The sequence below is a fragment of the Dromaius novaehollandiae genome, unplaced genomic scaffold, assembly GCF_036370855.1.
Source record: "Dromaius novaehollandiae isolate bDroNov1 unplaced genomic scaffold, bDroNov1.hap1 HAP1_SCAFFOLD_57, whole genome shotgun sequence".
Classification (NCBI taxonomy): Eukaryota; Metazoa; Chordata; class Aves; order Casuariiformes; family Dromaiidae; genus Dromaius; species Dromaius novaehollandiae.
Window position 1 is genome coordinate 71,622 of NW_026991319.1, and position 14,587 is coordinate 86,208.

General features: G+C 35.5%; 1 pseudogene; it reads right to left on the minus strand.

Moving 5' to 3' along the window:
• The window catches only part of LOC135325790 (gamma-2-syntrophin-like), a 170,129-nt pseudogene that overhangs the window by 49,824 nt on the left and 105,718 nt on the right, over nt 1-14,587 (minus strand).

The window sequence follows — 14,587 nt, forward strand, 5'->3', positions numbered from 1 at the left end:
AACAACTTTGTTTTATCATAAGTAAATGCACAAGATAGGTGAGGTGAATCACTCTCTGGAGATATTTATTTCTCTCCGTTGACTCCAACATGAGTCCAGGGATTAAGCACATTTGCAGATGAGCAACTATTAGATGTTGCAGTCAGATGAGATCAATCTCACTTATTAAGTCCCAATCCCATAAAGATTTTAAGCATGTGAATAGTTCCACAGAACAGTTGGAATGTTGGTTTGCCTTACATTATCGACATGCAGAGCATAATCACATTAACTCAACTTAAAAAAATACAAGAAAATATTACTAAATATGAATTGAAAATGACAAAGAAAAAAGCAGACAAGATTGATTTCATTCATCTTATTGAATGAACTGGCAAAGTAAATACAAGCAAAGGTAAGAAAAAAAGGAACCCTTCAGCTGTATTTTTAAGAAGTCTTAATGCAAGTATTTATATTTTCTTTTAGTCACTTGGATGATACAGAGGCATGTTATTTTCTAATTGGTCTTTCAGCACAATGGGAGTGTGTAGGAGATGTGAAAATTTTAAATAATAAGCCATCCTACTGCATTCCTTGTAGGAAGACTAGATTTATCTTAATGATGCCTTTACAGATGACTTGACAGGACAATAGCTTCAATCTCTTATATATAACATATAGGTGTCTCTAGTTATTTCCTGACACACAAGATGGCTAACAAAATCTACATATAGATAACAATTATTGGACTGCCTTGCCATTGTAATGCTCGTTCATGTTCAGGTTCAATTTCCTCTCAGGCCCTGTAAGCCTTTCAGTAAGAGGACAGTCTACAGCCCACAACAACTGAATTGTATTCATCAGTGTCATGAATACAGAGAATATCAGGTACATTTTGTTTAAATTATACGCAAATGATTACTTCTTCAAGATTTTCAGCTCTCCACATGATTTAAATATATAGTTTATACGGCATATGAAATTCAGATGTGTTTGGGAGGGAAGAACAGATGTTCATGTGCATGACACACTTAGCAATGTTTCTTTGAAGTCTGCAAACCGTCTGGTTTCAGAAGGAAGACCAATATAGCTTGCTCTTATATTTTTATTATTATTATTATTAATAATAATAAGCTAACATAGTGCAAATCAGACTTTTTCCATAACACACCTCTGAAAACAGTCATTTCTTGAACAAATAGGTATTTTAAAAAACAAAAGCAATAAAGCTCAGTAATGAGCACTACGACTACTCACTTCAACATACTCAGCTCACTTGACTTATTTCTTTCCTACTTTGATGCCCAAGTTAGTGGAAAGCAAGCAGGTCTGCCACTGAAACCCAAGGCTATTTATCCAGAGGCATTTATTGAAGACATCTGGGGGCAGAGTCTTGCTGAAATAATCCTAGTGGATTAGAATTTAGTATGTTGTCAGCAAGCAGAAGAAAAGGCAAAATAAGTCTCACCACCTCCAGAAAGAAAAAGAAGTAATAATTCTTTGAGCTCAGTGGTAATATTAATATGAACAATCTTCTGACAGTATTAATCTCTTTATTTTGGGGGGTGGGGATAGGAAGATTTCTTTTGCCTTTTCTTCTGCTTCCTAACAATTTGCCTTTCTGTGATCTAGGATTCTGTACTCTAAGGGATGCTATTTAGTAGAAGAAGCACAAATGAAGAGATGTGCAACATGTAACCATTGGGGATGAGGGGAAGTTCTTCCTGAATACATGGATTCTGAAAAGAATGAGGATGCTTCATTTTTGCTTGTGGCACACTTAATTGCAGTATAGATTTTAAAGCTAGAATTCAGCTAACCATTGTGAGGGTGAAGATTCAAAAAATAAGCCAGTTTACTTGTCTTGCTATGCTGCCGAACAAATTAAAGGCATGTATATGAGCTGTAAAGAGCATGTAAATACACTGCTCTACACTGCAAAGAAACAGCAATTTCCTTAATTTTCATGTCATTGATTTTTTGATACATTTTTAGACTACAAATATCTGGCATCCTAAAGGATGTCTAACTTTTGGCTTAGACATTCTACTTCACTTGCTGCATAAGGAACAGGTACTAAAATGCTGAGAATCAGTACTCAGCGCTGATCTCTAATTCTGTGTGGCACAGTTCCTGTCTAGCTTTTCTTTCCTGCCTATATCTTGATTTTTCCCTGAGTTAGCAGCTCATTTTAGTCAAGGGTATGTCTGTCTCTCACTGTGGAGAGATCTGCAGAATGCCTAGCCACTTCTTGGATATCTCTTTGTTTCTATTCTGCTGAGCAGACTTTATTCTGTAGCCTGCATTTACTTGATTCCTGACAATTGATTTCCAAAATATCTTGCTGCTTGAACAGAACTGTGACAAACTTTAATCTTCCTGAAGGATCAAACTGCCCTGTTACAACATTTACAATCCCTGATGTCATCTCCCTGCACTTTGTACTGTTAGGCTGCATCCCATTTCCACTAGTTCCATCTTTTTATAAGAATATAGTGCTCCTTTTCTGTACCGATGATGCTGATTCTGTGTCACCAGTGAGCTTGATTAGTGTAGTTCTATGTTCTGCATCAACAGCAGCCAAGTTAGTTCTTAAGGCACTCTATTAATAGTATCTCTCCAAATCAATAGTTTCTTTTTCACTACAAATTACTCTCATCTTTTCCGTTTACCAGATGTTACTGTCTGCCATAGTTTCCTGCCCTACTGCCCCCTTTTCTTGAATTAGATTCCAGTTTGGCTGTGGTATTTTTCATTTACATACTCACTCTTTGCTCAATTCCTTCACCTTCCTTATCTCAAAATGGTTTGCTTAATTTCTTACTGTCCTATTTATTTACCTAATTAAAGGCATTTTGTTAACCCACTGAAGTGTTAAAATGGGAAACAGAAGACTTAAGAAAAATTATCTATCTTAAAAACCCAGTGAGCCAATTCTAAAAACAAAACAAAACAAAAAACACAATACACTGCAATAATTATAATGACCAGCATATCAAGAAATAGAAAATAACACCAAAACCTAATTAAGCTGTTTTTGTAATTGGGATCATAGCTACACAGACTCATAGCCACTGTGCCTACATTACTTCCAGTCCACACATTTCTTGAATTTAGCTTCCATCTGCTTCCAAATGAGTTTGTTTTTTTTTTTTTCAGACTCTAAACTCATAATGTTTGAGAGGTTATAGATACACAATATTCACTTCTTAAGACTCTGCATACTTTGGGTAAGAAAGACATTGATCTCAGTATTTCACTGCCAAACTTCTATTACAATTAGTGACCAACTCTATCCCTAATGTTTCCATCAACAAGTAGCAATTAACAGTATTCGCAAGAACAGAATTTTCACAGTACATATCACTGTAAAATTTACACAGAAAACAGGACATTTAAGACACTTATGGGTTGATGAGAACTTTAGGATGATAAAAGCAGTGGTGCCTTATCATAAAAACAAGCAAATAAAAAAGTTATTGATTTAGTAAGTTACCAAAAGGAGTACACCAATCTACATGCATTCAGATAAACTTCAATCATATCAACAATCTGAAATATACTAATTAGGGGTGACTTGGGTAGTTACTATTTCTTGCCCATACTCACACTCTCTGAAGACATAGCTGGAAAAATCCTGCACCGAGAAGAGAAGGGATCTACTACATTTCTTACCTCTTCTTTAGGTATCCTGGGACTGTTTTTCTTCTGTTTTTGTTTTGTAATGGGGCAAACACACTTCATGGACTTGCCCTTTGCAGTATTTCTGATTATTCCTCTTTGAGTATAAAAAAGGAAAAAAGTCCTTCCTATTCTCTCTGGTTTCCGTTAATACCTATGGTGCTAACAAAATCTAATATATGTGAAAAAAGGTACTCTTTGGCACTAAGTAAAAAGACTTAAGACTTCATGAGAAAAATCAAATGAAAAATCAAGTGAAATGAAAAGTCAAAGGTAAGTCCTTTTCCTTATAGTGAAGAATAGAATAACAATCAAACATACAGGTTTTCCTGGCCATCTGATGACATAAGAGCTAAAAGTATGCATTTTCATGCCAAAGTTACTGGAAAGCTCAGAGGAAGTACCAAGCTATTTAAAATGTGTAGTTTAACCACAAAGGAAATGATATAACCTAATCTGATTAGCTTAGATTAGAACTGATCTAATATCACACTAAAGTTATATTATAGTCTAACAGACAACTCTAGCTTATAAAATGTTTCTAATCCAAAAAAGGGTCAAAGACATTCAGCAAGATGCTTACATGCTATATGCTGACATACTCAATATTTTTTAAAGGCAACAAAAAGATACCCTTCAGTAACATATCAGACTCTGTTTGACCTTATGACAAGCAATCTCTTTTTTGTTCATAAGGTTGTCTGAAGGCTGGAGATTATTTACAACACTGGAAAAGGAAAGCTGAAAATTATGATGGCCAAGGAAAGAAAAGTGAATGAGGTCATCCAAACTGGCTGGCAGCAGCTTTCCACATCAGAACAACAAGAATAGTTGGGCTTACACTGTACAAAACCACGTATTAAAACAAGCCACAGCAATTAAGCAATTGATTTTAATAACAAAAGAATGCTAAGTCTGCTGTGGCTATCTGCAAGAATCTCAGAGGTGAAAAAGACGGTTTTCCATTTGGGAAAGAAGGACTGAAGAATGCAGTGTGTGTTACATGGCTGAGTGGACAGACAGCAAGATACTCATACAGGCTTTAATAACCTTTCCCAAACCATAACATTTTGCACAGTTGCAAGTAAATTCCTAAAGCAAGCAGTACATAGACCATTCTGATACAGAGAATGATACAGATCACTCTTTCTAAGTTTAATTGATGTAAAGAGCAGGGAAAAAGGCCCTTCACACAGGTCACCCAGTAGAAGAGAAAGCACACAGCTGCGTATGTGATACTACAGAAAACAGTTCCAATAGTTCAATGATATGGACTTAAAAACAAGAGTGGCTGTTCCAGTGCCAGTGCACCTTCTTAAGATCAACTGAGATAATCCTATATATTATCCCAAGGATAATATATAAAGTAGTATATAAAAAGAAATATATAAAGAAGCATTACAGCAAAACAAAGCCATGACAGAGAACAGGAGGGATTCAGAAAGTAGCAAGGATGACATATAGATTCATAAACTCATTTAATACTGAAAAAGTAGGCATGCTGTTTACCTAATGTATGCAGACAGACTCTAAATAAATATTCAGAGAATGGCAAAAAAAGCAAATTGGTCAGCTAGACCCATGATACATTCAAGGAAATTGGCACAGACTCATTCAAATGAATGTAGATTGATGGCTGAAATGTGAAAGGGAGTCAAGATATGCAGATATGGTTGAAAGAAGGGATTTGATGTTACCATTTATACTTATAGTTGTTTATAGGTTTCATTTCATGCAAGGCAGACATTTGATTATATAAAGTAAGTACTGAAGACAAATGCTGGAATTTATGCTTACACAAACATGGAGAAATGTAAAAGAAAGTAATATGTGGGATAATAGTAAGAATAAGCATGTATTTCAGAGGAGGAGAGAATAGGTAAGAGCAGTCTGGTACCCCTCATATAAGAATACAACATTGGTAAGAACATGGGACTGGCCTCATCAGCAATTACTCCCAAGGTGGTATTCCTTTAATGCTCACATGGATATTTCTGCAGGATTACCAAAAATAAAAAGCAGCAGGGTGCATACCAGTAGAAGTATCATGTGATAGTGATAGGCTCTAAGGAATGATTCCAACTTCCTGTATTGTTTAAAAGAAAAGGCAAAAGAACAGTAATAGTGGAATGCTGTGCACAGAAAGTATATATTGGAGTCAGATGCATCACAAGAGACTGTATCTATCTGAGGCTGAGGCTGAAAGCACTAGAATTCTAATTCCTTACATGAAAAATACTTAGAAGGTGTTTTATTTCAAGGCAATCTCAAAATGCATATATTGCTGACATTTTCTGAATTGGAATCCATTCAGATTGCTCCAATTAATGGACAGAGTGCACAGAATAGGAGTGAAACTGCTTCTAACTAGCAGGGTAGTAACTGAACTCAGTCGTTTAAATGTTTTAATTTCTTTCCACTTATCCTTTAAGTGCAATAACATTGATCATTAGAGTTGATGCCTAAATATGCATGCAGAGATTTGTTCATTTAACCCACAGGAGAACTTCTAAGCCTTGTTGTGATATATTTATTTTGGAATGTATAGAGGCCTGTTATAGATTTGGAAGAATGACCATGTGAACTTCACAGCTGAAGGAGGGAGAAAGAAAGCGGTGGAGGAAGTGATGAGAGACTTAGCAAAGAATAGAATTAAGAGCTAACACAAAGACTGGGGAAGAACCTAAAACTCTCCTGGACAGATTACTATTATTTGATTTATGATGCTTTAATGCAAAGTCTGGGAGAGGAGCTGCCACCTGATTCAGGTGACAGTATATACTTTTGCTTTCACATCTTTTTGTTAGTCCAGCAAAATCAGCTCTTCTATCCTATTCCACAGATGCTTTATAAACCATTGCTTAGGTCTCTGAGATGCAAGATTTTATGATTGAAAATACTACTTTTTGTACCCTGTACTTTATAAAACTCTGTTACAGTCAATATGAGTTTCTATATGACAATGGTATGTAGCATAGTCACAAGAATTGTGAGATATCTCATTATTTTTTTTAAAAAGGTGTTAACTGACAATATCAAAACTTGGGAATATGGAATATAGGAGTATTCTCTTATAGAGCTATGGAGTGAAATGTAATACCTTAAAAACTAATTCAAGTAAAGCCAAGCTTAACCTCTGAACTATCTGCTGATGGTAACCGAACTCCCAAGATAAAATGGATTATGGAAACATATTTTATGGAGCTATGTTTACTATACTTTTTACTTTGTCATTGGTAATCACCAAGCATGCCATTAACCTCAAGGGAAGATGACCGGCATATATACATATCTTTTATGATAAAAACTAAAGATTTTCATAACGCAAAGAATTCTTGCACAGCCAATGCTCCAGAGCAAAATATTAGGTCCAGCTAACTAACCCAGTGCTTCCCTTTTTAGATTACAAACCTTAATTTATCTGTTCCAGCTTTGTACCTCGAGATGTGAGCCATCGACAGAGGAACTGATAAGGTGTCTAGCCAGCGCTTCTCGTATTTTGGTTCATTAGCTATGGGTGAAGAAAGTGATGATGGAGCCTGTACAAAACAAATGAGAATCAGTAAGCACAGTCTATCAGACAATATAGTGCATAAAGCAAGAATATGCATTTCTGGCTGTGCTTGTGTTGGAAGTGAATAATATATAGCAATAGAACTATTCAAGAAACTCAGGATCTAGTAGAAAAATGTTAAAAAGTATTTGTGTAAAAAAGAACACTGGACATCTTGATACTATACTTGTGATTTGATTTCAGTATTTCAGTAATTTTAATTTTAGTATATATATGTAAAGACTACAGTAGTCATGCAGAATACTGGTTTCTTATTTACGCATTGTGACTTTTATCCATAGCATTATTTAATAACAGATTGCAAATCCTGAGTTTCATATGATCACTAACCATCTACGGACTGATGAATTTAAAAATTTTATCTTTGAAGTTTTCCTCCAAGTATTTCTTCTAGTAAAGATTGCTGGCATTATTTAAGCAGTAAAAGATGTCCAGATCTCAGAACAGTGAAAATAAATATGTAGCTGTATGACCTACTTAGTTCATGTTATGAGAACAAACAAAATAATATAACATTAAATTAAATGTGTGCAAATGCCATTGCAAATGAAGTTAGGGGAATTAGACTGGACATACTGTCATTGATAAAAGGGTCTAGCCAAACCTAAAGTAGAGATTATATGGAGATTGTTCAGCCTCCTAATATATATTGCCTCTTATGTATCACACCTAATTATTTAATTAGTTCCTGAAGGCACCACAGAATGAAACATGATTAAAAGAAAGTATTTTTTAGATTGTTAAAGGTGTAACAGAACCACTAACACTAATATATATATGCAGTGGTATATATATGTATATATATGTAGTTTGTTCTTTATGACATAATGTCCAGAGGTTTACACCATTTGTAAAAACAGAGGTTTACACCAGTGAAAGTACAGAAATATGCCCAAATTTAGAAGGAAATGGTGGCAATTGGTTTTGGTTGCAATTCAATTGATTTGAAAATTGTGTTTACAGGCAAAAATCAATTAAATTAGAAACAGCTGAGTCACTGCTGGAATTCATTGTTCAGAATACCACTCAGGATTTATGATCATGATTATGTACTGCAAAATGGGAATTATTAAATGGGAACAATAGAACAGCAAGGAGCTTCTTACAGAGTGCATAAAAATGATAACTTGGAAAGTTTTCATTGGTACTTTTATCTCCTCACTATCATGACATCTGAGCATTGCACTCTTTTATAAAGATAGGAATACTATTTACAGAGAAGCAGCTGAGACAGATTCATAGACACAGCTATTAAGGTCAAAACTAGGCATCTATGTTCTCTAACTCTGAACCAAAATTACTTATCCCAGGTTGTAAAGAGAATTTTCTAGTACAGAATGTAGTTGAAAGCTGGCTATTTTAAAAAAAGGTCACAAATATGCACTGAGTAGTACGTACAAAAGCAGATAAACTACAGGATGACCTGGCTTCAGCTCTGTTAAGCCCTGGTGTTCAAAGGCCATAAAACTTAACTCAAAATAAAGCATATTCTGAGAATTGTTTTATTTCTAGTTCTTTTTCTTGCTCATAAGGTTTTAGGGTTAACATTTTTTCCTAAAGCTCTTATAGTCAGCAAGGGCTGATCTTTCTATTTATTTCTTTAAATAAATCAGAATAGTGAGTTTCATATTCTAACAGGACCACTGAGAATTAGTGACTGAGGAACGCATTCTAGTAAATGAAAAATTCGTAATGAAATTGCCAGAATTGGTAATACTAAAATATCTCCTAGGCTTCAAACTGTTTGGGGAAAAGAATTTCATTTAGAGTATTTGCAAAGTACCTAGGAAAATCCAGCTTTCATCTGATTGAGATCTCCTGGTGTTGTTGCAGTATGAATATTTAATCATAAAGTTCATAGACTAATTCTAGTCCGTACAATTAGCCTCAAAAGGCTAAGGTGTCTCCAGAGCTTTGTATAAATTTTATAAGATCATAGTGAAGAATCTGTTGCATATTTTTGAATTCTGTACAAATGATTTTGTGACATAACCTCATGCAATCTGAAGTTGAAAATATCAACATAATTTAAAGTGCCTATCTGGAAACTGAAATGTCTAAGCATAAACCTGAAGGTAGTTTATTACAGTCAAACATAAATGCTTGAATACAATCACTGAATTTATATCCAGGAAACAGAAAGTAAAGAAGTACCACAATTTCTGAAGCATCCTCACCTATTTTTCCATTCCCCTCCACTCTCTAGATATGGATCAGATCTAGATAATCTAAACTTAAAAGCCTGTCTGTAATGACAAGGAATAGGGAAAGGATACAAAGGGGTCAAGCTGGTGACATTCTCAAATGTCTACTTCGTACTAAAACACATTCTACTACCCAGTTTATGTTGGAGCACAGAGTAGAGCCTGACCCCTCCTTCTTAAGAGAAAAAGAGGGCATACACATGGCCATAGGCCACCATGCAAAAAGTAAACTCTGTCATAGGACCAACACTTCATTTTGTTCAGCTTGTCCTGTAACCTATTACACTTCAATTTGACACTCATCCTTTGATTTTATCCCTTCAAAATTAGTGAACACATAGATAAACATAACAAACTGGGGAAGAATCAAGTCAACACAACTTTTGCAAACAGAGGTCACGTCTCACAAATCTTTCAGAGTTGTCCAAAGCAGTCAACTAATATGAGAGAACCACTTGGTAAGGCACACTTGGATTTCCAAAAATCATTTGTCCCACACAAAGATTCTTAGCTAATTTGCTATGAAATAAGGCAAGATAAATACAGATAAATAATTACCTAAAATATAGCAAAATATAGCAAACAAAACACAGCAATTAATAACCATTTTTCACTGTGGAGGGGCATTATCAGGCTCCCACAGACAACTGTGGCCCAACCTATGCATATTGATGAATGAACTGGACAAGGTGGTGAATGCTGGACTGACCAAGTTTACTAAGCATACCAAGTAATGAAGAACAATAAAAAGAAAATCAAAATGAAAATAAAGAATCTCATGATATTTAATATTTCTCCAGTCAAGAGATAAAATGACAGACAAAATTATTGTAAACAAATACTTGAGAAAAGACAACATTAACTTTCCATATGCTGTGGTAGGATATGAACAGGTGATTACTGCTCAGCAAAAAGATCTTGCTCTTGTGGGAAAAACAAATGTTGAAAGGTATGGAATGGCTTCCATGAAAATGAGTAAGTAAACAAAGATTCATTAGACTAGAAAAGAAACTGCTGAGGGGGGTGTATGGCAAAGATTTATAAAGCCACAAAAAAAGCAAAGAAAGTGACTAGGAAGCAATAGTTCACTGAGTCTTTTAATATAAGAAGCAGAGATATCAAATAGAGGTAAAATGCAACAGGGTAAAAACAAAAAAAGGATGTATGTCTCCACATAACATAGAGTGAGGCTGTGAAACTTTCATCCACAAAGTTGTAGGTGCTAAAAGTTTATATGTGGTCAAGAAATACAAATATATGGAATCAAAATCCAAATAGGGCTGCTAAATGCAAAGATACAAACTCCGGCTCAGGAAGTCCCTATGCCAGAAATCACTGGAGGTGTAGAGAATATACCATAGAAATAACGCTATATATTTCCTCTGGTCTTGTATTTTGTCAAGAGCATGTTTTGAGGACAAAGTCCAGTGTGCCGAGCTGGCTGCCCTTCAAGCCTTCTGTCTACTAAACAGCTGCTGCTCATGTTGCAACCCTCCACATCACCCTTCCAAAGCACTAAAAAAAATAGCTGTTTAGGGATCACCTCTGCAATCACATCTTTTATCCTCTGGTCCATTTCACACCTTTGACTTTCTGCTGAGACCACCAACAATGCTGCCAATTAATGCCATTTTGTTTGTAACACCTGTCCATTAGGAAATGGATTGAGCAGAAAAATCTCATTTTTGACAGAACACTGAACAAGAATCAGTTTGTAATGACACATAATCACTACCCACCTGGGACAGATGTGAGCTGCTGACCTGGAGGAGGGAACGATTCTGTATCCCATTAGCAATCACTGACCTATGAAGGACAATTTAGATGAGAGCTTTGTTGTTTTTTTAAACATATTCTATAACAACTCATTATGGGTCAACCAAGAAGTCTTTCCATAAATAGAATAAAACATCCTCTGTTAAGTGGGAGCCTTAATTAGATATGTCTCTATAATCAACCTCCCACTATCAGAACATAGGAAGGGAGAAAATAGGATTGCAGCTGGCTGTGGCTGTCAACTTTTCATCTTGTTGTGATATACGATTTGCAGAGAGTGGGCAATCAGTTGTTTTACCTTGCTTTTTTTTAAACTGCCACTGATTCTAAATCTCTACAGGGGAAATATCATGTTATTGGAGGAAAGTATTTCTGAATCTTCCCTAGTAATTTAATTTGCAATTTCTCTTACGGCTGCCCCTTGAAACAGTGATTTTCTAGGTTGACACAGCTCTTTCTTTAAACACAGGCTTCAGACAGGTTGAAGCTGAGTTAAGCCAGTTTTGGGAGCAGAAAATACTCAGGGTCATGCTACTCAGCGTGCTTAAGCTTGCACTTAAATATGCTCTTTACTTCATACTGCAAATATAATCTGTTTTGCAGGAAGGCAGGTCTTGCAAAGTCTTTATAGTGGATGAAGATGAAGGAATACACCTGGAATAGCAAGGTATCTATTGCAAGCATTGTCATAGCACAACTGGGCAAAAAAACAGAGGCAACAATTATTGGTAGGGTTTATTCTTAGAAGACTAAACTGACTAGCATCAAGTATTTGTTCCCTTTAAAGAAGCTATCTTTCTTTCCTTACTACCATGATGCCTTGCTCTGCTGTCACCACCTTTAAGAAAGAAAGTGAGGGCAGAACCTTTTTTTTAGCAATATCTGAGCTTTCAATGGTCTCTTGCAGTGTATGACAGTAAGGATGATAGGACAAGTCAAGGATTCAAGGCTTTCTCATTCCAAGCAATGCAATCTTACTTCTGGTGGCAAATTTTAATTGAAAAAAGGTTCTAGGAACCTCACTTCCACTTTCTGGAATGCTTCCATTTCCAGATATTCCTGATAACTGAATGCCCATCAACCTCCTGTTTTGATAGGCTCTGGCAAACTGGAGATATTTGAAGCAATTTCTGCTGCTGTTGCAGAATCCTACTGGAAGGATGTGGGCAAGAAATAGCTAGGAAGATGTGATTCTTTTGGGGGTACTCTGAGTTCCTTATCACTTCTTCTCAACCTGCTAATGTGTTTGGCTGGTACTGGTTTGTTCCTCCTATCAATGATGTTTCTCCACTGAGGATGGTAAAGGCATAAACCGATTTCCCAAAATGTGCCTTTTGGATATACCCAGCATTTACTACTCAGTAAATATTTGAATGGAATACAAAACAAAACATTAGCAATGAAAGCAATGTTCAAAAATAAAATTACAGGTTTAAAAATTTAATAAGTTGGGTTTAAAAATTTATCATGTGTAAGAAGATTTGTTTTATATAATGTGGCCAGTTATTAATGTAACCAGTGGAAATGATTTCACAAAAGGCTTGTGTTCTGTAAGATTTCAATCTTCTATCAAAATCCCTTGATTTTTGCAATTACTTGCTAACTTGCATGTTTGCAGGTTTCAAAAGACTGGCAAGATATACACTTACAACTTTCAAGGAAACTTGGATCAAATACATATGGGCAGCTAAATTCTTATATTGAAACTTAACTTTCAATGAAGTTATTGTTTTGGTGAAGACTGACAGGTAAGACTATCTACAAGAAAATGATTAAGAATCAAGTGGGATACCCACTAGGAAAAATTACAGCCTAATTTTTGTGATTTCCTCTTGTCTTCTGTAAGATCTTTATCGATAATTCAGAATTCATCCATTTTTTGTTTTAGAGAATTTATCTTTCAAAGCATATTATTAAACTCTTGAACTTGTTCTGTAAAAGTGTTTTTTCTATCAAGAACATGCATATGGAAGAGCATGACTAATACCAGATTACTGCCTGCTGTTGACACTGGATAAAATAAGAGGTTATGAGGATGATATTATTTATCTTCTAAGGCATTTTTTTGCTATTTACTGTTTAGTAAGCATTATTGAAAAGTTCTGAACAGAAAAACAAATCTTTCTCTATAAAATATGTATATGAAAATGTTAGCGACATTAATACAACATTTGATAATACAACATCTGAAATTTATAAACGGAAACTATACTGAAACTATAAACTTAACCCTGAGGCTGAAGTGCCGAAAAGTGCCCTTATGTTCAATACTTTCATTTTCTAAAGCTATAACTGAAAACATTGGACAATCACTTCTGATGGATTTAGTAAAACTTTGAGTGTAGTAAATTTAACTTTCTTGCATCTTTACATCTCTACAAACCTCCATTACCAGATATATTACAGCATACTCAAAAGAAAGCTTTCAATGTAACAAGCTTTTCAAAGTAGGCTGATTTGTCTTACAGTTAATCTGGAGGAGGGGCTTTAGCATTTTATAATTTCCAATGAGATTGTACAAGTCTTCGAATATGCTCAAATACATTAGTTCTGATTAGTAAAACTGTGTTCAGGGGTTTGTTCAATGTAGACCGATAACTAAAATTGGAAGTGGAGTGGCAGAACTTGAGAAGTTGGAAAGCTCATCCTGTATAGTCTAAAAGCCTCAGATCCAGCCAACACCCTGTGAAGCTGCACCACTCTAAATGAGGCTATAATTTCATGTAATTTTCACTTTCTAAGGCCTGCATATTCTAGCATCATTGCCAAAACCATGCAGCACTTCCACCCTCTGCACAAACACCATTTGTACAATTACGTGAAGAAGTTTTTGCCAGCTTAGTTTTAACCTAGATCAATTCCCCAATCTAGTTCACTGCAGAAGCATGAAAAGGTACACAGGAGGCATAGATGAGAATTACTAGTTTAGGGGAAGGTAGAATTTCTTTCACTGCTATTGCTGGCTAATGCAAACTTAAACGTACACAAAGCTATGGCCTTAGCATGCAGTGTCATGATCAGCTTAAGCTGATATAAAATCATGCTGGTGCTGATGGCAGTTATTCTAACCTTCTGGTCTTTGTCTCAGGCATGTTTCCTTGTTACATTTCTTGCAACAGCACCAGAAACCACACAACTCACAATGAATTGAATGAACTCTCTCTCTTCAGCTGTCAGTCAGGTCAGTGACTGAAATACGTGTATATACATATATATGTATATATGTATACCCATATATATAGGTAGGATTAGTTTCCAGTGGAACAGTGAACTGATCTGATCAATGTATGGCTGAACATTACTGATTCTTGGGAGAGAGAGGAAGCAGAGGCTGGGGACAAGTCGGAGAAGAAATTAAGACTGTTCCATCTAG